At 44.7% G+C, this 24,377-nt stretch overlaps 2 protein-coding genes across 7 annotated transcripts in view; both read right to left on the bottom strand.

Moving 5' to 3' along the window:
* eral1 (Era-like 12S mitochondrial rRNA chaperone 1) overlaps positions 1 to 24,377 on the bottom strand; it is a 682,619-nt gene that overhangs the window by 136,861 nt on the left and 521,381 nt on the right. The window lies entirely within an intron of this gene.
* Positions 1 to 24,377, bottom strand: part of bcas3 (BCAS3 microtubule associated cell migration factor) — a 915,564-nt gene that overhangs the window by 666,240 nt on the left and 224,947 nt on the right. The gene's annotated exons all lie outside the window — the stretch shown is intronic.

Here is a 24,377-nt window from a genome sequence, read left to right as displayed (position 1 = left end):
ATTCTATTATTGGATTTGAGTGCACAGGGGGATATGAGTGCACAGATTCAGTTGGGGAGTACGAATATACAGATTCTGTTGGGGATATGAGTGCACAGATTCTTGCATTTAGAGAGGCAAGGACTGATTAGCAACAATCAGCATGGCTTTGTGAGTGGAAAATCATGTCTCACAAATTTGATTGAGTTTTTTGAAGGGGTAACTAAGAAGGTAGATGAGGGCAGTGCAGTTGATGTTGTCTACATGGGCTTTAGCAAGGCCTTTGACATGGTATCGCATGGTAGATTGTTGCATAAGATTAAATCTCACGGGATCCAGGGTGGGGTAGCCAATTGGATACAAAATTGGCTTGATGACAGAAGAAAGAGGGTGGTTGTCGAGGGTTATTTTTCAAACTGGACGTCTGTGACCAGCGGTGTGCCTCAGGGATCGGTGCTGGGTCTACTGTTATTTGTCATTTATATTAATGATTTGGATGAGAATTTAGGAGGCATGGTTAGTAAGTTTGCAGATGACACCAAGATTGGGGCATAGTGGACAGTGAGGAAGGTTATCTCGGATTGCAATGGGATCTTGATCAGTTGGGCCAGTGGGCTGTTGAATGGCAGATGGAGATCTATAAAATAATGAGGGGCATGGATCAGCTAGATAGTCAACATCTTTTCCCAAAGGTAGGGGAGTCTAAAATTGAGGGCATAGGTTTTAACGTGGATGGGGAGAGATCAAGAGGGTCCAGAGGGGCAATTTTTTCACACAGAGGTTGATGAGTGTCTGGAATAAGCTGCCAGAGGTAATTGTAGAGGCGGGTACAATTTTGTCTTTTAAAAAGCATTTAGACAGTTACATGGGTAGGATGGGTATAGAAGGATATGGGCCAAATGCGGGAAATTGTGACTAGCTTAGTGGTTAAAAAAAAGGGCAACAGGGACAAGTTGGGCCGAAGGGCCTGTTTCCATGCTGTCAACCTCTATGACTCTATGAGGGGGATATGAGTGCACAGATTCTGCAGGGGGATACATGTGCACAGATTCCGTTGGGGAATATGAGTGCAGATTCTGCAGCGGATATGAGTGCAGATTCTGCAGGGGATATGAGTGCAGATTCTGTAGGGGCTTTGAGTGCAGATTCTGCAGGGATATGTGTGCACAGATTCTGCAAAGAGATAGGAGTACACAGATTCTGCAGGGGATATGAGTACACAGATTCAGCTGGGATATGAATGCACAGATTCAGTTGGGGGATAAGAATACACAGATTTGGTTGGGTTCACATAACCTGCTGGATTCATGGATTAGCAGCAACAGTGAAGGTCATGGTTGATCTTCCTCACTTCACCTGGGTTGAGTCGGTAAACTCAGCTGGAACCCAGACAGAGGCTAGGTGTTTAATTCTTACATAGGCAAACAATCTTCTCACCCATAGACTAATAATGACTAATGCACATGCTACAATGTGAAACCATACAGCTCAGGACAGCTCAATCCATCATCTGCATTGCATTAGCCAATTTCAGCTGTGGGAGAGGTAACATCGCTTTTGCAGCTCTCTTGCTCTTCAAGTTGTTACCCATTGAACCGCTGCTAGTGCACCGCAATCGAGAGCTGGACTTAGTTGTGATGTTCCTTCCACTGCTAAACATTTGCAGGCATCAGTTCAGACATGGATGGTATCAAAGAACTACAGATGCCAAGGAATCCTGGACCAACATGAGGTAACAACTTTATAGCACGAGAGTTGCAGGAAGTAACTTAAAGGGGAAAACGGGTCTTGGAATTTTTATCTACAGCATTTTCATCATTTTAGCTGGGACAAACATTCATGCTAATTTCAAAAGTAACACATTAAATTAATATTTTTCTCACATGCAACATTATTAACTAGGCACATACAGCATCTTCTGTATTTATGTTTTGACACTGAGGTGAGATTACGTCAATTTACATTCACAGCTATTTTCTTGAAATAACTAAAAGGGTAATACTGAGCCCTTAAATATACAACCCTATTACTCAAACTGTGCAACGGATAAACTTTCTCCAACAATACGCAGGGAGAAATTTATGTGATAACTCCACGAGGTCCATGGGGAATCACTGATTGATCTACCTGTGGGGCTCGCTGCGTATGGGTTCCCCTGGTAACAAACTCATTAGCTGGGCCTTTTATAAGGCAGGCCCGGGACTGGGCCTGCTGAACTGTAGTCCCAGGCAGGGACTAGTGTGTGTACACCCTGGTAGTGGTTTTACTTTGCATTCTGCAATAAACTATGTTCCTTTCCAGTCGGGCTTCCTGAGTCGTTACAATTTACAAGTCAAGTATTTGTTGAACCAGCTTTCTTTCTTCTTCCTTCCCATTCTTACCTCACTGCTGCTCAGATAACAGCTACATAGGCGCTACAAGTCCACTTTGGTATCTTGCAAAAGTGGCTATTGCTCAGAGATGTGGCTTTCTCACCATCAAAAGAGTCTGAGCCAAGCCTCTCCTCACCCCACCTGCACCACCCGAGTTCAACACATACACCTTTTCTAGTGGGCAGACTCTGAATATACAGCCCCAGGCTGATGTTTCATCTCTTCTCCAGCCTCGAAGCACTGACAGTAGCAGCCTCACTACCAACCCAGTTGAGATCTAAGAAAGAGCTTCTAATAGACAGTGCCTTGAAAAAGAGCTATGGGCTCTGAAAATATTCCGGCAACAGCACTGAAGACTTGTGCTCCAGAACTTGCCGGGCCCCTAGCCAAGCTGTTCCAGTACAGCTATAGCACTGGCATCTACCCAGCAGTGTGGAAAATTGCCCAGGAATATCCTGAACACAATAAGCAGGACAAATCCAACCCGGCCAATTCCTGCCCCAGCAGTCTATTCTCGATCATCAGCAAAGTGATGGAAGGCGTCATCAACAATGCTATCAAGCAGCATTTACTCAGCAATAACCTGCTCACTGACACTCAGTTTGGGTTCTGTCAGGGTTACTCAGCTCCTGACCTCAATACAGCCTTGGTTCAAAGATGGACAAAATAGCTGAACTCCAGAGATAAGGTGAGAATGACTGCCCTTGAGATCAAAGCAGCATTTGACAGAGTATGGCATCAAGGAGCCTTAGCAAAGCTGCAATGAATGGGAATTTGGGGGTGGGGGGGGGGGGGGTGTATGTGTGTGTGGGTTGTGGGGGGGGCCCCACTGGTTGGAGGCCCATTGCCCTTTTCTAAGGTGTTGCCTCAGGGCTAGAGAGGAGACAAAACATACCTGGCAAAAAGGAAGATGTGAATCCAGATCCATAACAATTTGATTGAGTCTCAAATGCCCTCTGAAATGGAGGGCAGTTAGGGATGGGCAATAAATGCTGGCCCAGCCAGTGACGCCCACATCCAGAAAATGAATCAAAAAAGAAAGGAACTCACCAAGGATCTCAAGGCAGCACCTTCCAAACTCACAAACACCACCGTCTAGAAGGGCAAGGGTGGCAGATACCTGGGAACACCACCAGTAGGAGGCTCCCTACCAAGGCACTCATCATCCTGACTTGCATTCCTTCACTGTCACTGGGTCAAAATCCTGGAACTCCCTCCCTAATAGCATTTTGGATATACCTGGACCTTAGGGACTGCAGTGGTTCAAGAAGGCAGCTCCCCACCACCTTCTCGGGGGGGCAACTAGGAATGGGCAATAAATGCTGATGTGGAGATGCCGGCGTTGGACTGGGGTAAGCACAGTAAGAAGTCTCACAACACCAGGTTAAAGTCCAACAGGTTTATTTGGTAGCAAATACCATAAGCTTTCGGAGCAATGCTCCTTCGTCAGATGGAGTGGTCTCTGTTCTCAAACAGGGCACAGACACAGAAATCAAATTACAGAATACTGATTAGAATGCAAATCTCTACAGCCAGCCAGGTCTTAAATGCACAGACAATGTGGGTGGAGGGAGCATTCAACACAGGTTAAAGAGATGTGTATTGTCTCCAGACAGTACAGCTTGTGAAATTGTGCAAGTCCAGGAGTCAAGCTGTGGGGGTTACTGATAATGTGACATAAATCCAACATCCCGGTCTTCAGGTAAGCGTTCTCCAAGGCGGCCTTCACGACACACGACAGCGCAGAGTCACTGAGCAGAAACTGATAGCCAAGTTTCGCACACATGAGGACGGTCTAAACTGGGATGTTGGATTTATGTCACATTATCAGTAACCCCCACAGCTTGACTCCTGGACTTGCACAATTTCACAAGCTGTACTGTCTGGAGACAATACACATCTCTTTAACCTGTGTTGAATGCTCCCTCCACCCACATTGTCTGTGCATTTAAGACCTGGCTGGCTGTAGAGATTTGCATTCTAATCAGTATTCTGTAATTTGATTTCTGTGTCTGTGCCCTGTTTGAGAACAGAGACCACTCCATCTGACGAAGGAGCATTGCTCCGAAAGCTTATGGTATTTGCTACCAAATAAACCTGTTGGACTTTAACCTGGTGTTGTGAGACTTCTTACAATAAATGCTGGCCAGCCATGAATAAATTTTTAAAATCCTCAGGATGTATCGGAGAGCTTTGCAGTCTCTGAATTATGGTTTTACAAATGCAGTCACTGCTATTTTGTGGTCAGAAGTGGCAGCCAGTTTTGTGGACAAGCTCCCAAAAATGGAAAATGACATTGATGGCCAGTGTTGATTGGGGGATAAATGTTGGCCAGGACACTGGAAGACCTATCCTGTTATTAACCAACCATCTGCCAAAACTGCAGAGGAGTGGAGCTTGGTTTAAAGTCACCTCTGAAAACACTACCCACTGTACGGCACGACAGTCAATTTAAATTATGCGATGAGGTCCTGGAGTGCAGTTTGAACTCACATGCTTCTGACTCAGAGGCCAGAGCTGATTCAACATAGATCAGAAGCCAAACCCACCAGCTTCCTGTGCTTTATGGCTCAGCACCATACCAGGCACTGTATTTAACCCCCGAGCTATCAGAAAACAGTTGACCTCAGATGAAATGCTAAGCAAGGCCCTGCCTTCCCTCTTGGGTGCACTGATATCTTGGACGGGTATTCGAAGATGAGTAGGGGAGTTCTCCCTGGGGTGTTCTCATCAATTAGCAGGGTAAATATGTGGGGTTCCGGGGATAGGGTCTGGGTGGGATTGTTGTCGGTGCAGACTCTATGGGCAGAGTGGCTCCTTCTGCACTGTAGGGTTTCTATGATTCTACGTCCACTCCTCAACCAGTCTCACTGAAACAGATGATCTGTTTTTTTTATAATTAATTCCTGGGACGTGGGCGTCGCTGGCTGGCCAGCACTAATTCTCCATCCCTAATTGTTGAGAGTCAACCACATTGCTGTGGCTCTGGAGTCACACGTAGGCCAGACCAGGTAAGGACGGCAGATTTCCTTCCCTAAAGGACGTTAGTAAACCAGATGTTTTTTTCCGACAATCGACAATTCATAGAAACCCAACACTGCAGAAGGAGGCCATTCGGCCCATCGAGTCTGCACCGACCACAATCCCACGCAGGCCCTACCCCCACATATTTTTACCCACTAAATCCCTCTAACCTACGCATCTCAGGACTCTAAGGGGCAATTTTTAACCTGCCCAATCAACCTAACCCGCACATCTTTGGACTGTGGGAGGAAACCGGAGCACCCGGAGGAAACCCACGCAGACACGAGGAGAATGTGCAAACTCCACACAGACAGTGACCCGAGCCGGGAATCGAACCCAGGACCCTGGAGCTGTGAAGCAGCAGTGCTAACCACTGTGCTACCGTTCCATGGTCATCCGTAGATCCTTAATTCCAGATTTCTTTTATTCAATTCAAGTTCCACCTTTGGCGGGATTCATTATCACATTGCTGTCCTGTGGGAGCTTGCGGTGTGTATACTGGTGTTACGGTTCCTACATTACAACAGTGACTGCACTTCAATAATGCTTCATTAGTTCCTCAGGGCGTTGGGACGTTTGAGGTTGTGAAAAACACTACATGAATGCAAGTTCTTTCCTTATGATAAGTTGTTATTCGAGGGTAAATATCTTCCTTATTTCATTCTAAACCAGAAGCAAGTTAAATTGTTAGAAATGAAGCAGGATTATGAACTCTTGTTGAGTTAAAAAGTGAAAAGTCATGACAAAAGCATCTCAATGCCACCCCCTGCAGGTTCAATGCTGCAATATCACAGAATAGACGTTTCCCAACTCTTGATGGTACAAGTGGGGCTTGCCGAAACAAACCTTTGGAAATCAATGCTTGCTCAACATACATTTGTTGTTAATTCGCACTGAAGGATTACAGTAACTGTGGACAAAAAACACACGCAGAAACCCATCAAAACAAGTTCGCAAGGAAGCTTTTTGTTAAAACCTTGAAGAAGAAAGAATGCAGAAGAAGAATGGAAACGTGGACATTCAAACATATCGAAAGGTGTGCCATTTTTAGCACATTCATTAAGATGCTCACATAAAACCTCTACACCAGTTTAACAGTGGTTAAAGTTTTTAAGTTGGCTAAATTCTCCCTCAGTGTATCCGAACAGTGTGTGGCGACTAGGAGATTTTCACAGTACCTTCGTTGCAGTATGAATGTAAGCCTACTTGTGACTAATAAATAAATAATAATAAATAATAATAACAGAGAAATTAACCTCCATATAAAGAGAATTAATTCCATAAGTATTCCTATGTCGCCAGGATAATAAACTTTATTCAGATAAAAGTTCTTCATCAGTAATGTCTGTACTGACACTGATCTATGACAGTCTTTATAACTCCCAAGTCTGATTTGTTCACGTATACTTTGAATTTTTATCAATTAGTGGTTTCTCTAAAACGGTTGTCTTTAAATAAGTAAATATTGGATGGTTCTGTTAATAAATAAAACAGTGTTTTCAATACTTGTTTTTTATTTATAGCTTTCAACCTATTCCATTCCCCAACTTGCTCCCTGTTTCCCTCCTCCTCCTCCTCTCTCTTACAAGTTCCCATTGCTGTCTGGTTAATTTTCAAAATTTAGTTCAGTGAAGTGAATCTTTTCGTTCTCAGATTACAGTTCTACCCTGTTCCCAGACCAAATGGAACACAGACACCATTTGCAGAACTTCTACTAGCTGATCAAACTACAGTTATAGTAAATAAACATATGAAATATTTCACATTCATCTTAACTGCTTTACAACAATATGCACATCGCTTGTACAACAGAAAATTACTTAACATTAAAGGTCTGACAAATGGTGAAATGTATGAGAAGTTACAGAGTAATTCCACCGAGAACTAGATTTGAATATGTGGAACAAATAACATTTGCATCACGCAAGTGCCAAGCAATGACCCCCACCTGCAACAACAGAGAGTCGACATCCTGAGGGTTCCCATTGATCAAAAGCTGAACTGGACCAGCCACATAAATAGTGCGGTACAAGTCTGAAATCTACTTATCAATATGGAAAATTGCCCAGGTATGTCCGATCCACAAAAAGCAGGACAAATCCAACTTACCACCACATAAGTCCACTTTCGACACTTACTCAACAGTAACCTGTGCACTGACGCTCAGTTTGGGCTCCTCCGGGGCCACTCAGCTCCTAACCTCATTACAGCCTTGGGCCAAATATGTACAAAAGAGCTGAACTCGAAAGGTGAGGTGAGAGTGACTGCCCTTGACATCAAGTCAGTATTTGAGTGAGTATGACATCAAAGAGTCCTAGCAAAACCTGTGTCAATGGGAATCAGGGGGAAGGCCTCCACTGGTTGGAGTCATAGTTAGCACAAAGAAAAATGGTTGTGGTTGGAGATAAATCATCTCAGTCCCAGGACATTGGTGCAGGAGTTCTTCAAGGTAGTGCCCTAGACCCAAACCAGCTTCAGCTGCTTCCTTCCCCCCAACATAAGGTCAGAGTGGAGATGTTCACTGATGGTTGCACAATGTTCGGTACCATTCATGACTCTTCAGATACAGAAATGGTCATTGTCCATATGCAGCAAAACTTGGATAACATTCAGGCTTAAGCTGATAAGTGGTAAATAACATTCATGCCACACAAGTGTCAGGCAATGACAATCTCCAACAAAAGAGAATCCAACCATTGCCACTTGACATTCAATGGCATTACCATCGCTGAATCCCCTGCTATCAACATCCTGGGAGCTTACCACTGACCAAAAACTGAACTGGTCTAGCTGTATAAATACATGGCAACAAGAGCAGATCAGAGGCTGGGAATTCTGAGGAGAGTAGCTCACACTTGACTCCCTAAAGCTTGTTCACCATATACAAGACACAAGTCAAGAGTGTGATGGAATACTCTCCACTTGCCTGGATGAATGCAGCTCCAACAACACTCAAGAAGCTCAACACCATCCAGGACAAACCAGCCAGTTTGATTGGCATCCTATCCAACAATTCAACCATTCACTCCCTTCACCACTAACACACAGCACCAGCAGTGTGCACTATATGCAAGATGCACTGCAGCAGTTCACCAAGGTCCTATAGGCAGCACCTTCCAAACCCACCACCTCTACCAACTAGGCCAAGGGCAGCACATGCCACCAGCTTCAAGTTTCCTTTCAATCCATACACCACCATGACTTGTAATTATGCCATTGTTCCTTCACTGTCGCAGGATCAAAATCCTGGAACTCCCTTCCTGACAACACAGTGGGTGTACCTGCTCCAAATGGACCCCAGTGGTTCAAGAAGGTGGCACACCAGCACCTTTTCAAGGAAATTAGAGATGGGAAACAAATGTTGGCCTTGCCAGCAATGCACACATCCAATAGAAAATTCAAAAAATATAGAAGGAAGGACAATCCAATCACGTGTTTTGAGTTGGTGAGTTAGTGGCTGCAGAGACTGACAGATAAATGTTCATCTTCTGAAAGGCTCTGGAATTTCATGAAGTCCAGGTGTATTTATGTAGATGCTAAGGGCATGGTGGCACAGTGGTAATGTCATTGAACTAGTAATCCAGAGACCCAGGCTCAGGTCAGGGACATGGGTTCAAATCCCACCATGGAATTTAAATTGTAAAGTTAAGTTACAATAGAAACCTATCCTCGGTAAGAGTGTCCATGAAACCATCATCAATTGTCATTAAAAACCCATCCAGTTCACTAATGTCCTTTAGGGGAGGAAATCTGCAGTCCTTACCTGGTCTGGCCTACATGTGACTCCAGAGCCACAGCAATGTGGTGGAATCTTAACTGCCACTCAATTCAAGGGCAACCAGGGATAAAAGTTTATTTATTGTCACAAGTAGGCTTACATTAACACTGCAATGAAGTTACTGCGAAAATCTCCTAGTCACCACACTTCGGTGCCTGTTCAGGTACACCAGGGGGAAATTTAGCATGGACAATGCACCTAACCAGCACATCATTCAGACTGTGGGAGGAAACCGGAGCACCCGGAGGAAACCCACACAAACACGGGGAGAACGTGCAAACTCCACACAGACAGTGACCCAAGCCGGGAATCGAACGCGGGTCACTGGCGTTGTGAGCCATGAGCTGTGCCATCGTGCTGCAACAAATGCATGCCTACACCCAATCAAAAATAATTAAGGATAGGGCATCAGGGAAGAAGTACACTAGTGGGGAGCAGCAGCCCCCCCCGCCCCCCCCCAACAACTTTAGCCCAGTTTCTCTTCACCATCTTGCTTCTTCCAGTCCCTACTAAGCAGCTGGAGGGCGAGTGGCAAGAACCCCCTCACTTTGCACTCCTCTCAACAGCCACGCCAGAACCGAGGGAGAGTGAGATCCTGCTTGTAATCTGAGGCATGCACGTTTGCCTTTTTTAGAGTTATAATGTGCTGCTGGCTGCAGTGTGTCTGCTACTATTGGCGCACATGAAATTAAAAATGATTTTAGTAGCTTGGTGATCAAAATAGTAAAGCTATACATCATTACTGAGCAACCATGTTAGTGAACAGACAACTTCCTGTAACTTTTCACAATGCCAAAGGCATGAATTGTGACACAGTTCCACCATATATCACAGAAATCTAGCATTTTGATTTAAATTCACAATAGCACAACAGATAAAATGCAACTGAAATTGTGTGTTCTGTATAATAAAGGTGTCATGTACAACTGCCTCAAACAGGAGGTAGCTTTTGTGAAGTGTGCACTCTTCAGTGAAATGCACAAGTACAATGGGAAGAATTTTCTGCCCAGAACCTTCCACTCACTTCTCTTTGTGGCACAGGTGTGTGAGATATCTCAAACACGCATCTTCAGGCATTGATAGGGCTGTGATTGAATGATAGTTGGTCATCCCCAAACGTTGTTTTGACATTCTAACTGATAGATTGTCCTGTTCCAAAAACACCATTTTCATTTGACTCCCATTATAAAACATGATTGATGATCTTTGTTTGACAATGAGATGAAATGTAACCCAGGAATTCTCAGGGTATTTAAGCCCAATGTTAAAAACTCATTAACTTTTTAGGCAGAGTCATTTTTCTGTCATTTCATTTTGATTTTAGACAGTGTGTACGTCTGCTCGAACACCCATGTATTTTGAATCTTATTCACTCTGAAAGAAGGCCTTGCTTGACTGATCAATGTATAGTCACACTGAAGAATCCTCTATTCCCAGGAAACAATAGCTGATGAAGCTGTCATTGTCAGTAGGGAAGAGATAAGCAGGTCCTACGTACAGCACCCCTGCCCGGAGGCACAGTTAGCTGTCAGAGAAACAAAACAAGACAATAACCACTGTCTCATTTTGTTCCAACTCTCTTTGATGGGCAACTGCTAGTGGCATAGAGTGTGGCTGCGAATGGGAAAGTACTGACCTCCATCGCCACATCCGCACACAGATGGTGACACCTGAAATCCATAGATTCAGACATGTCTCACCTTTCCAGTTCTCGCAACTGTTTTTCCCTCTGAACTTACAGAAAGGTAACAGCACAGATTTGGCCCTTAATGTTTGCGCCAGTTCCCTGTAAGAGCTACTCAGTTAGTCCCACTGTCCTGTCCTTCCCTCGTAATGTGGAGATGCCAGCGTTGGACTGGGGTAAACACAGTAAGAAGTCTCACAACACCAGGTTAAAGTCCAACAGCTTCCCTCGTAGCCCTCCAATTTTTTTTCCCTCTTCAGATAATGACCCATTTCCTCTTTGAAAGCCACAACTGAATCTGCCTCTACCACACTCTCAGGCAGTGGATTCCATACACTAATGACTCGCTGTGTAAAAATGTTTTGGCAAACCTCCTTTATTAATTAACGTCCTCTGGTTCTCTACCCTTCCTCCAATGGAAACAATTTCTCCCTATCTACTCTCTTGAGACCCCTCATGATTCTGAACACCTCTATCGAATTTCCTCTCAATCTTCCCTTTGATGAGAATTGCCCCAGTTTCTTCAATTTATCCACGCAACTGAAGACTTTCATCCATGAAACCATTCTCATAAATATATTCTGCATCCGTTCTGAAGCTTTCACCTCCTTCCTGGAGTGTGATGTTCAGAATTGGGCACAATATTCCAGTTTAGAATGATCCAGTGTTTCATAAAAGTTCATTGTAGCTACTTTGCTTTTGTATCCTACGCCTTCATTTATGAAGCCCAAGCTCCCGTTTACCGCTTTATTAACCGCTTTCTCAACCCACCCTGCCATCTTCAATGATAGGCTCCCAGGTCTCTCTGTTCCTGCTCCCCATTTAAAATTGTTTCCTTTATTTTATGTTGCCTTATCCTGGCAAAATGTATCACTTCACACTTTGGTGTATAACATTTCATCTGTCACTTGTCCATCCACAGCTCCAGGGTCCCGGGTTCGATTCCCAGCTCGGGTCACTGTCTGTGTGGAGTTTGCACATTCTCCTCGTGTCTGCGTGGGTTTCCTCCGGGTGCTCCGGTTTCCTCCCACAGTCCAAAGATGTGCGGGTTAGGTTGATTGGCCAGGTTAAAAATTGCCCCTTAGAGTCCTGAGATGCGTAGGTTAGAGGGATTAGTGGGTAAATATGTGGGGGTTGGGCCTGGGTGGGATTGTGGTCGGTGCAGACTCGATGGGCCGAATGGCCTCCTTCTGCACTGTAGGGTTTCTATGATTTCTATGATTCTATGATTTCATTCCACCAGTTTTTTAAAATTATTTTCAGGGGACATGTGTATCATCAGCTTGGCCAGCACTTTGATTGCCCATCCCTAATTGGCCTTGAGAAGATGGTGCTGAGCTGTCTTCTTTAACCAATGCAGTCCACCTGGTGTAAGCACACCCACAGTGCTGTTGGGAAGAGATTTTGACGCAGCGACAGTGAAGGAACGGTGATATAGTTCTAAGTCAGGGTGGTGTGCGGTGATTTGGAGGGGAACTTGCAGGTGGTAATGCATCTGCTGCCCTTTCCTTTCCAGGAGGCAGAGGTCGTGGTTTTGGAAGGTGCTGTCGAAGGAGCCTTGGTGAGATTATCTATGTCCTCTTGAAGTCTATTAATATGCGCCTCACTGTTCACAATATTTCCAACCACAGATGTTGGAACAGACATTCAAATCCAGAAACCTCAGGAAAATATTGTTGCATGGTGGGGTTTTCACATACTTCTGTTTTTCCTTCGAGAAATTTTCAACTGTTAATGCTAATTTAAAACCTCCTTAAACTATTTACTTCCTCTTGCGTTGTGTTACATTGGATCTCTATGCTATGTAGGAAACAATGGGACCCTTTATTAGAAGTACATGCTTGCCAGGAAACAAAATTCACAATATAAAAAGTTTCACTATAATTGGGAACCGGCTGAGTGAGCGTTACTGACTGACAGTTTGAGGACACATGCAACAATATCAAGTTCGGCTGCAGTAAAGAGCCAGCCAGCTAGAAATAAAAAGAAAAAAAAAACTGCCAATACTGGGAACATCAGCACTGGTAAAGAGAAAAGATGTCCTTCATTCAGAAACATATGGCAAAGGGTCGTCACCCAGAACATTAACAGTTTACAAGGTATTTCATAAAATCAAAATCTGACATTGTGCCAGATAAGGCGAGATTAGGACAGATGTCCAAAAGTTTGGTCAAAGAGGTAAGCTTTAAGGAACTTCTTAACAGAGGAAATGTGGAAAATTCAAAATGTTTAAGGAAAGAATTTTGGAACTTAGGGTCTAGGCAGCTGAAGGCATGGCCGCCAATGGTGGAGGGATGAAAATCAGGGATGCATAAGAGGTGAGAATTAGAGTCGTAGAGGTTTACAGCATGGAAACAGGCCCTTCGGCCCAACTTGTCCATACCGCTCTTTCTTTTCTATAACCCCTAAACTAATCCCAATTGCCCGCATTTGGCCCATATCCCTCTATACCCATCGCACCCATGTAACTATCTAAATGCTTTTTAAAAGACAAAATTGTACCCACCTCTACTACTACCTCTGGCAGCTTGTTCCAGACACTCACCACCCTCTGTGTGAAAAAATTGCCCCTCTGGACACTTTTGTATCTCTCCCCTCTCACCTTAAACTCATGCCCTCTAGTTTTAGGCTCCCCTACCTTTGGGAAAAGATATTGAATATCTAGCTGATCTGTGCCCCTCATTATTTTATAGACCTCTATAAGATCACCCCTCAGTCTCCTACGCTCCAGAGAAAAAAGTCCCAGTCTATCCAGCCTCTCCTTATAACTCAATCCATCAAGTCCCGGTAGCATCCGAGTAAATCTTTTCTGCACTCTTTTTAGTTTAATAATATCCTTTCTATAATAGGGTGACCAGAATTGCATAAAGTATTCCAAGTGTGGCCTTACCAATGTCTTGTACAACTTCAACAACTCGTCCCAACTCCTGTATTCAATGTTCTGATCAATGAAACCAAGCATGCCGAATGCCTTCTTCACCACTCTGGCTTGCCTGCAGAAGGCAGAGAGTGGCTGTGGAGGGGTCTTTCTCTGCATGGAGGTCAGTGACCAGTGGAGTGCCCCAGGGATCTGTTCTGGGACCCTTGCTGTTTGTCATTTTCATAAATGACCTGGATGAGGAAGTGGAGGGATGGGTTGGTAAGTTTGCTGACGACACCAAGGTAGGTGGTGTTGTGGATAGTTTGGAGGGATGTCAGAAGTTGCAGCGAGACATAGATAGAATGCAGGACTGGGCGGAGAAGTGGCAGATGGACTTCAACCCGGATAAGTGTGTGGTGATCCATTTTGGCAGATCCAATGGGATGGAGCAGCAGTATAAAATGAAGGGTACCATTCTTAGCAGTGTAGAGGATCAGAGGGACCTTGGGGTCCGGGTCCATAGGACTCTTAAATCGGCCTCGCAGGTGGAGGATGCGGTCAAGAAGGCGTATGGCGTACTAGCCTTCATTAATCGAGGGATTGAGTTTAGGAGTCGGGAGATAATGCTGCAGCTTTATAGGACCCTGGTTAGACCCCACTTGGGAGTACTGCGCGCAGTTCTGGTCACCTCATTACAGGAAAGATGTTGAAGCCATTGAAAGGGTGCAGAGGAGATTTACAAGGATGTTGCCTGGATTGGGGGGCATGCCTTATGAGGATAGGTTGAGGGAGCTTGGTCTCTTCTCCCTGGAGAGACGAAGGATGAGAGGTGACCTGATAGAGGTTTACAAGATGTTGAGGGGTCTGGATAGGGTGGACTCTCAGAGGCTATTTCCAAGGGCTGAAATGGTTGCTACGAGAGGACACAGGTTTAAGGTGCTGGGGGGTAGGTACAGGGGGGATGTCAGGGGTAAGTTTTTCACTCAGAGAGTGGTGGGTGAGTGGAATCGGCTGACGTCGGTGGTGGTGGAGGCAAACTCGTTGGGGTCTTTTAAGAGACTTCTGGATGAGTACATGGGATTTAATGGGATTGAGGGCTATAGATAGGCCTAGAGGTGGGGATGTGATCGGCGCAACTTGTGGGCCGAAGGGCCTGTTTGTGCTGTGGCTTTCTATGTTCTATGTTCTATGTTCTGTCCACCTGTGACTCCACTTTCAAGGAGCTATGAACATGTACCCCTAGATCTCTTTGTTCTGTAACTCTCTCCAACACCCTACCATTAACTGAGTAAGTCCTGCCCTGGTTCAATCTAACAAAATGCATCACCTTGCATTTGTCTAAATTAAACTCCATCTGCCATTCATCAGCCCACGGGCCCAATTGATCACGATCCCATTGCAATTGGAGGTAACTTCCTTCACTGTCCACTGTGCCACCAATCTTAGTGTCATCTGCAAACTTACGAACCATGCTTCCTATATTCTCATCCAAATCATTAATATAAATGACAAATAACAGTGGACCCAGCACTGATCCCTGAGGCACACCGCTGGTCACAGGCCTCCAGTTTGAAAAACAACTCTCTACAACCACCCTCTGGCTTCTGTCAAGAAGCCAATTTTGTATCCATTTAGATACCTCACCCTAGATCCTGTGAGATTTAACCTTGTGCAACAACTTACCATGCGGTACCTTGTCAAAGGCCTTGCTAAAGTCCATGTAGACAACATCAACTTCACTGCCCTCATCTACTTTCTTGGTTACCCCTTCAAAAAACCCAATCAAATTTGAGAGACTTGATTTTCCACTCACAAAGCCATGCTGACTGTCCCTAATCTGTACTTGCTTCTCTAAATGACTGTAGATCCTGTCTCTCAAAATACCTCCCAACAATTTACCCACCACAGATGTGAGGCTCACTGGCCTGTAGTTCCCAGGCTTTTCCCTGCAGCCCTTTTTAAACAAAGGCACAACATTTGCCACTCTCCAATCTTCAGGCACCTCACCCGTGACTATCGATGATTCAAATATCTCGGCTAGGGGACCCGCAATTTCCTCCCGAGCCTCCCACAATGTCCTGGGATATACTTCATCAGGTCCCGGGGATTTATCTACCTTGATGCGCTTTAAGACTTCCAGCATTTCCTTCTCTGTAATATGTACACTCCCCAAGACATCACTATTTATTTCTCCAAGTTTTCTAACATCCATGCTTTTCTCAACAGTAAATACTGATGAGAAATATTCATTTAGGATCTCACCCATCTCTTGTGGATCCGCACATAGATGACCTTGTTGATCCTTAAGAGACCCTACTCTCTCCCTTGTTACTCTTTTGCCCTTTATGTATTTGTAGAAGCTCTTGGAAGAGTGAAAAAAATTTCAGATCGTTCCAGAGATCGGGAGGGATCAGGCTATACAGAGATTTGAAAACAACATAGACATAGAACATAGAACAGTACAGCACAGAACAGGCCCTTCGGTTCACGATGTTGTGCCAAACCTTTTCCGAAACCAAGATCAAGCTATCCCACTCCCTATCATCCTGGTGTGCTCCATGTGCCTATCCAATGACTGCTTGAAAGTTCCTAAAGTGTCCGACTCCACTATCACAGCAGGCAGTCCATTCCACACCCCAACCACTCTCTGAGTAAAAAACCTACCTCGTACATCCCTCCTATATCTTCCACCACGAACCTTATAGTTATGCCCCCTAGTAACAGCTACTTCCACCCGTGGAATTAGTCTCTGAACGTCCACTCTATCTATCCCCCTCATCATCTAATAGCAATACTACGGGATCAAAATAACCAAAGAGACTTCTATAGGATTGTAAACGGTGCGGTCATGCTGTAGTTCTGGAACAGGTTCAGCAGACATATAAGTGTGGTCATTGACACCCTGGTTTAGAATATCGTGCAGAGTTGCTGTTTCAGTCTCTGTGGCGCAATTGGTCAGCGCGTTCGGAAGTTAACCGAAAGGTTCGTGGTTCGGGACCACCCAGAGCAGGAGTTCTTAGTGTTTTCTCACATCAGCATTCAAACGCAAACAGTTGTGGGGTTGGCAATGGGTCCGTGGGCGTCAATAAAAATATCTCTGAAGTGTTACCGGCTGTGCTGTTATCTGGTGTTGCCAACGTTATTTAATGACCTTCGATTTCAAATATATTACACATAACATTATATGCATGCAGCCTCTATTAAGTCGCCTCTCAACCTCCTCCGCTCTAAAGAGAAAAGACGTAGCTCCCTCAAACTTTCCTCATAAGACCTACCCTCCAAACCAGGCAGCATCCTGGTAAATCTCCTTTGCACTCTTTCCAGTGCTTCCACATCCTTCTTATAGTGAGGTGACCAGAACTGCACACAATATTCCAAATGTGGTCTCACCAAGGTCCTGTACAGTTGCAGCATAACCCCACGGCTCTTAAACTCCAACCCCCTGTTAATAAAAGCTAACACACTATAGGCCTTCTTCACAGCTCTATCCACTTGACTGGCAACCTTTAGAGATCTGTGGATATGGACCTCAAGATCTCTCTGTTCCTCCACAGTCTTCAGAACCCTACCTTTGACCCTGTAATCCACATTTAAATTAGTCCTACCAAAATGAATCACCTCACATTTATCAGGGTTAAACTCCATTTGCCATTTTTCAGCCCAGCTTTGCATCCTATCTATGTCTCTTTGCAGCCTACAACAGCCCTCCACCTCATCCACTACTCCACCAATCTTGGTGTCATCAGCAAATTTACTGATCCACCCTTCAGCCCCCTCCTCTAAGTCATTAATAAAAATCACAAAGAGCAGAGGACCAAGCACTGATCCCTGTGGCACTCTGCTAGCAACCTGCCTCCAATCCGAAAATTTTCCATCCACCACCACCCTCTGTCTTCGATCAGACAGCCAGTTACCTATCCAATCGGCCAACTTTCCCTCTATCCCACACCTCCTCACTTTCATCATAAGCCGACCATGGGGGACTTATCAAACGCCTTACTAAAATCCATGTATATGACATCAACTGCCCTACCTTCATCAACACACTTAGTTACCTCCTCAAAACATTCTATCAAATTTGTGAGGCACGACTTGCCCTTCACGAATCCGTGCTGACACCACACAACCCTACCACAGCAACCTCTGCAAGACGTGCCGGATCATCGACACGGATGCCATCATCTCACGTGAGAACACCATCCACCAGGTACACGGTACATACTCTTGCAACTCGGCCAACGTTGTCTACCTGATACGCTGCAGGAAAGGATGTCCCGAGGCATGGTACATTGGGGAGACCATGCAGACGCTACGACAACGGATGAATGAACACCGCTCGACAATCACCAGGCAAAAGCGTTCTCTTCCTGTGGGGGAACACTTCAGCGGTCACGGGCATTCGGCCTCTGATCTTCATAGAAATCATAGAAACCCTACAATGCAGAAGGAGGCCATTCGGCCCATCGAGTCTGCACCGACCACAATCCCACCTAGGCCCTACCCCCACATATTTTACCCGCTAATCCCTCTAACGTACACATCCCAGGACTTTAAGGGGCAATTTTTAACCTGGCCAATCAACCTAACCCGCACATCTTTGGACTTCGGGTAAGATCTTTGGATCTTCGGGTAAGCGTTCTCCAAGGCGGCCTTCACGACACACGACAGCGCAGAATCGCTGAGCAGAGACTGATAGCCAAGTTCCGCGCACATGAGGACGGCCTCAACCAGGATCTTGGGTTCATGTCACACTATCTGTAACCCCTACGACTTGCCTGGACTTGCAAAATCTCACTAACTGTCCTGTCTGGAGACAATACACATCTCTTTAACCTGTGCTTAACGCTCTCTCCACTCACATTGTCTGTACCTTTAAGACTTGATTACCTGTAAAGACTCACATTCCAACCATTATTTTGTAAATTGAGTTTGTGTCTTTATATGCCCTGTTTGTGAATAGAACTCCCACTCACCTGACGAAGGAGCAGCGCTCCGAAAGCTAGTGGCTTTTGCTACCAAATAAACCTGTTGGACTTTAACCTGGTGTTGTGAGACTTCTTACTGTGTGCTTCCTACAGCAGTGCCTACACATCAAAAGTACTTAATTGTCTGTAAAGCACTTTGGGATGTCTGAATGCCATGAATGGTGCTATAAAAATGCAAGCCTTTTTTTCTTTCTGAACAAATTCTCTGGCTTTTGTCTACGTAGAATTCATGTTAAACCTGATACAATGGACTGGCTTTGACCTATTCTACAGCAAAGAAAATCTTACGGTGAACACAAATGTATAATGTGTGAAAGTTAATGTTAACCGCATAAGGGAAGCTCAAGCAGTTTACACCCATTATCTGAGCCTTGCAGCTTTAAAATCACTCTATGGTAACTAATATTCACATAATCTATTTTATGAGCCTCATGAGGTGCTTTTAAGTTGGTTCTGGGTTCTTATTGCGCTAACATTGCCTCCCAACCACCAGTCTGTATCCATTGATCCAATGCATCATCACATCAAAAAGATTAAAAATTATAATGCAGTCACTTTAAATCCATTGGAAAATAATTTGAACTGCCTATTGTGCCTCAAATAATTCACCGATCAGGGGTCAATTATAGCATTGCGTTGATCCTGCATTAGTACGAGTTCACGTGTCTCAGCTGAAAGTCCAGTATTGCAGTTCATATTCTGGCCATTCATCATTTTGCATAATATGGAGTGATTTATCCCCTTCATCTCCATTCATAAAAACAGTTTCCATTGTATGACTGCACCTCTGACAGGTGGGCCCATCAGTAATAAGAAACAATGCACATCTGACATCTCGGAGCAACAGGTTGTTAACACTGGAGGCAGGGGAGTTACAAATTACCTGTGCAGAATGTGCAGTTTGCAGGAGTTTTACTTTCAAAAAATGCAACTCTGCGTTATTGTCTCTACATACTTTAAAAGTTAAGGTTATTAGTGAATTCTGTGCTCACCAATGTGAAGGGTGTCAATACTAGAAAACTGAATACTTTCCAAAGTGTCAGCAAACATTTAGCAGGGGTTAGTTGCAGTTGTCTTCTAAAAAAACATTTTCCATTGGTTTTAATTTCCTCAATGAAAATTAACTCCTAAAAATTAATCCTTTGTTCCTGATATTTTAGTTCTCCTCAATTTCCCACTTGTAACTTGAATCATAGAAATCCTACAGTGCAGAAGGAGGCCATTCGGCCCATCACGTCTGCACTGACAACAATCCCACCCAGGCCCTATCCCCGCTTAGTTACCCTGCTAATCCCTCTAACCTATCACATCCCGGGACACTAAGGGTTAATTTAGCATGTCCAATGAACCTAACCCACACATCTTTGGACTGTGGGAGGAAATCGGAGCACCCGGAGGAAACCCACGCAAACACGGCGAGAACGTGCAGACTCCACACAGACAGTGACCCAAGTCAGGAATCGAACCCAGGTCCCTGGAGCTGTGAGGCAGCAGTGCGAACCACTGTGCCACCGTGCCGCCGAATATCGCTCCAATATTAATCACCTGGCTCTAGTCTGTGGTGCTCTGTCTGGTTCCCACCATGTGGCTGGAATTCTCTGGCTGTTCACGCCTTGCTGCCACCGCTGCCAGCGAGAACGAAGAACTTGGAGCTCAGCCAGGTCTCCATTCACTGCAGCAGGACCGGAGAATCCCAGCCGCGGGCGAGGTTGGGGCTTCCGGCCCAACACAGCAGTTCATTCATGAAACTGAATCTTAGTAAAACTTTCCCAAGAGAGGCAAAACCTCAGGAGTTTGGTCTGTCAACTGTTCCCTCAAAAATCAACTGGTAAACATTAAATCAACACCCAGAACAAAGGTATTGAAAATGGTTTAGAAAGGGAAGCAAGAATGGTCCCAGTTCTTAAATAAGTAAAGCTGTTCAGATAAGAGAAAATGGAAATAATCCAAGTTTTAAAAGAGAACGCATGGGGCCCGTTTGCAGAAATCTGTCTTCTGAGCCAGGAATGAAGATAAATGATTACTAAGTATATTAAAGCTGAACACAAAATGGGTCATTTTTGAGAACAGACCCGTCTTGTGCAATGAATGTGGATCAGCTAAAACATAGAAGTAGGTAAATGCTTGATTCAACAAAAACAACAACACAAAATATAATATTGGTGCACGGTTTGGGTGCATAAGTAATTTTGCTTGGGAAGTGTGATCTCCATCAGGTATTAGCTTAGGGGTGACACGTGAGCAACAGACGCAAGTCTCTTATTGCTGAGTGGCTTTTTATTGAAGCTCATAACCTGTTATGCAAACTACAATATGCAGTGGATACATTATTATGGCAGCATAGTGGTTAGAAACATAGAAACTAGAAGCAGGAGCAGGCCATTCGGCCCTTCGAGCCTGCTTCGCCATTCATTATAATCATAGCGGATCATTACATTCAATATCCTGATTACCCCGCTCCCCCCAATGGAAACAGTGTCCAGTGATGGTTCCGTTCCTGGACATGTAAGCCTGAGGGTCATAATCCAGGGAGATAAGGTCAAATCCCTTATTCCAGGAGGCCATAACCTGCCATGAGAGCTGATCCTCTTCCTGTAGATCCTGGGGATCACCTCCTTCCAGGTGGAACTTGGTGTCAAACCCCTGTGTCCCGTGGACAGGCATGTAACTGGGGAGAAAGCAGCAGTTGCAGCTGCCACTGTTGCTCCTAATGTTGCTGGAGCTGTTGGCAGTGGTGTAGCCTCCACTCTTGTCCCTCTGCAAAGGTACAAGGTAGAGCTCCATTAGCGACTCCCAAGCCACGGTGAAGGCCAGGAGCAGGCAACTGCAACTGAAGCTGGACAGATAAGTGCCTTCCGTCAAGCAATGATATGACTCTCCAAGAGAATTAGTACAATGAAAAGCAGCCTCTTGGCTGGAGTTCTGCAATGTAACTGGGGAAAGGCTTCCTAGCTTGTCAGATACACTGAAGAAGCTCAATCTGCTGTGCAGTTGCCTTGGTGAGTTGCTGACAGGCTAGGAACCGGTCCCTTGGCTAGGAAATCCACAAATGAAGGCTAAAAAAGTTCTTAATTTGTTTTTTAATCACCTTAATAACTCACCCAACAGATTGAAAGGGTACCCAGCTCACCTTCAATTCTGTCCTGCCGAAACCCGAAAGAGGAGGGATGATAACGGGATCGACCGGACATTCATTTCAAGAGATTTGACTCCCTGCATACACCTAAAATGCCTCCACTTGGCTGGGAAAATTCTCCCCACTAACACTGTTTCTCTCTGCACAGATGCTGCCAGACCTGCTGAATATTTCCAGCAATTTCTGTTTTTATTTCAGATTTCCAGTATCCTCAGTATTTTACTTCAGAAAACCGTCCAAAATTATCCTTCTGAAGGGACATAATTTGCCTTTGGACTACAGTCACTCTTCTGTTGATTATAAGAATGTCTGTATACTCATGTTTGAGAGTAGGTGGCACGGTGGCACAGCAGTTAGCACTGCTGGCTCACAGCGCCAGGGACCTGGGTTCGATTCCTGGCTTGGGTCACTGTCTGCGTGGAGTTTGCACATTCTCCCCGTGTCTGCGTGGGTTTCCTCCGGGTGCTCCAGTTTCCTCCCACATTCTGAAAGACGTGCTGGTTAGATGCATTGACCCGAACAGGCGCCGGAGTGTGGCGACTAGGGGAATTTCACAGTAACTTCATTGCAGTGTTAATGTAAGACTTACTTGTGACTAATAAATAAACTTAAAAGTTAAGTTCAAAGCTCTCACATGGCCTTTATAGTAACATTACCATTCATAAGAACCAGTGCTGGAGCATTATAGGGATTAGAAACACAATCTCAAATTGCAGATGGTTTGCATGAAGTACCCACACTGCTTTCATGGGTTTCAAAGTCACCGGTAATCTCCCTGTTGTATTACAGCAGTGTTAGCACAGACCAAGCATAATGGTTCAATATGTGTCATAGCGTGCTACTGCTTGGACTCCTTCTTCGTGCATTCTTTAAAGTAATAGAATTTGACTCATGATTTTAAAATAAGCAAATCTTACCATTGCTTATGAGTTCACTTCTCTGAACGTTTTGTTTGGACAGTGATAAGTCAGGGCAACCGCAGTCTCAGAGCTTACTCGACTGTCAGTTCGACAGAGAGTTCCCAGAGCTTTTCGTTAATTGACCTCAGGACTTTCCCTCAGCGTCTTTAGCTTCTCCTGGGAGGTAACACTGCACAGCTTCCGAGGGGTAGGGGGAGTTGCTGGTGGGTGGGGGATGGTGTGCACTGATGTCTGGATGGGCATGGCAGGATGGACCTGCACACCTTTTCTCAACCTTTTTGTTATGTCCTGATACCTTTCAGCAAAACGAGTTAGTCCAATTTAAAATTGATATCTGACCAATATAACACTTTCTCACTGTTGCTTTCATATCAACTGAAGCTGTAGAACACGTGGTAAAGTGATAGCATGTGAGTAAGCCACCGTATTTCTGGTTGTATCACAGTTTGATATGGTTCCTGCTCTGACCAAGACCGCAAGGAGCTACAAAAGGTTGTGAATGTAGCCCAATCCATCACGCAAACCAGCCTCCCATCCATTGACTCTGCCTACACTTCCCACTGCTTTGGCAAAGCAGCCAGCATAATTAAGGACCCCATGCACCCCAGACATTCCCTCTTCCACCTTCTTCCTTCGGGAAAAACATACAAAAGTCTGAGGTCACGTACCAACCGACTCAAGAACAGCTTCTTCCCTGCTGCTTTCAGACTTTTGAATGGACTTACCTCACATTAAGTTGATCTTTCTCTACACCCTAATTATGACTGTAACACTACATTCTGCACATTCACGTTTCCTTCTCTATGAATGGTATGTTTTGTCTGTATAGCGCGCAAGAAACAATACTTTTCACTGTATGTTAATATATGTGACAATAACAAATCAAATCAAAATATTCTGGAACAAATAATGGATGGCATGCATACTCTGTAAAGAAACTGCTAGCTGCTGTTCATATAGAACCTTTAGTGTAGAAAATATCACAGGGTCCAGGAAAGCAAAAACTGGACAGAAGGGGTGGGTGTCAAAAGCCTTGGCCACATAGATGGGTTTTAAGGAATGTCTTCAAGAAGAAGAAAGATGTGAAATGGCAGATGGGTATAAGATGGACAGTTATCAGTTTAGTGGGAGTTGAGTCAATGAAGCACAAGGCAACTCCCATGGATGAGAAGAGATACAAGAAAAACTAGCTTTGAAAAAGAGTCATCTGGACTCGAAACGTCAGCTCTTTTCTCTCCTTACAGATGCTGCCAGACCTGCTGAGATTTTCCAGCATTTTCTCTTTTGGTTTCAGATTCCAGCATCCACAGTAATTTGCTTTTATTAAGAAAAACTAGTTCATAGACTAGAGTAGAGTAGTGTGGATGGAGTCTCCTGAAATGGACATAGGGCAGCAGAATAGCAGATTTTTAAAAAAAAATATTTCACAGGCTATGGACGTCATAGGCCAACATTTGTTGCCCGTCTCTAGTTCCCCTTGAAAAGCTGGTGGTCAGTTGCCTTCTTGAACCGCTGCAGTCCATGACGTGTAGGTAGGTACACCCATAGCACTGTTACAGGAGTTTGAGGATTTTGACCCAGCGTCAACAAATGGACAGCAATATAGTTCAAAGTCAGGATAGTCTGTGGCTTGGAGGAC

Source organism: Mustelus asterias, chromosome 12 (genome assembly GCF_964213995.1).
Source record: "Mustelus asterias chromosome 12, sMusAst1.hap1.1, whole genome shotgun sequence".
NCBI lineage: Eukaryota > Metazoa > Chordata > Chondrichthyes > Carcharhiniformes > Triakidae > Mustelus > Mustelus asterias.
Note: the sequence above shows the minus strand (reverse complement) of the source record. Positions and strands in the feature narration are given on the sequence as shown.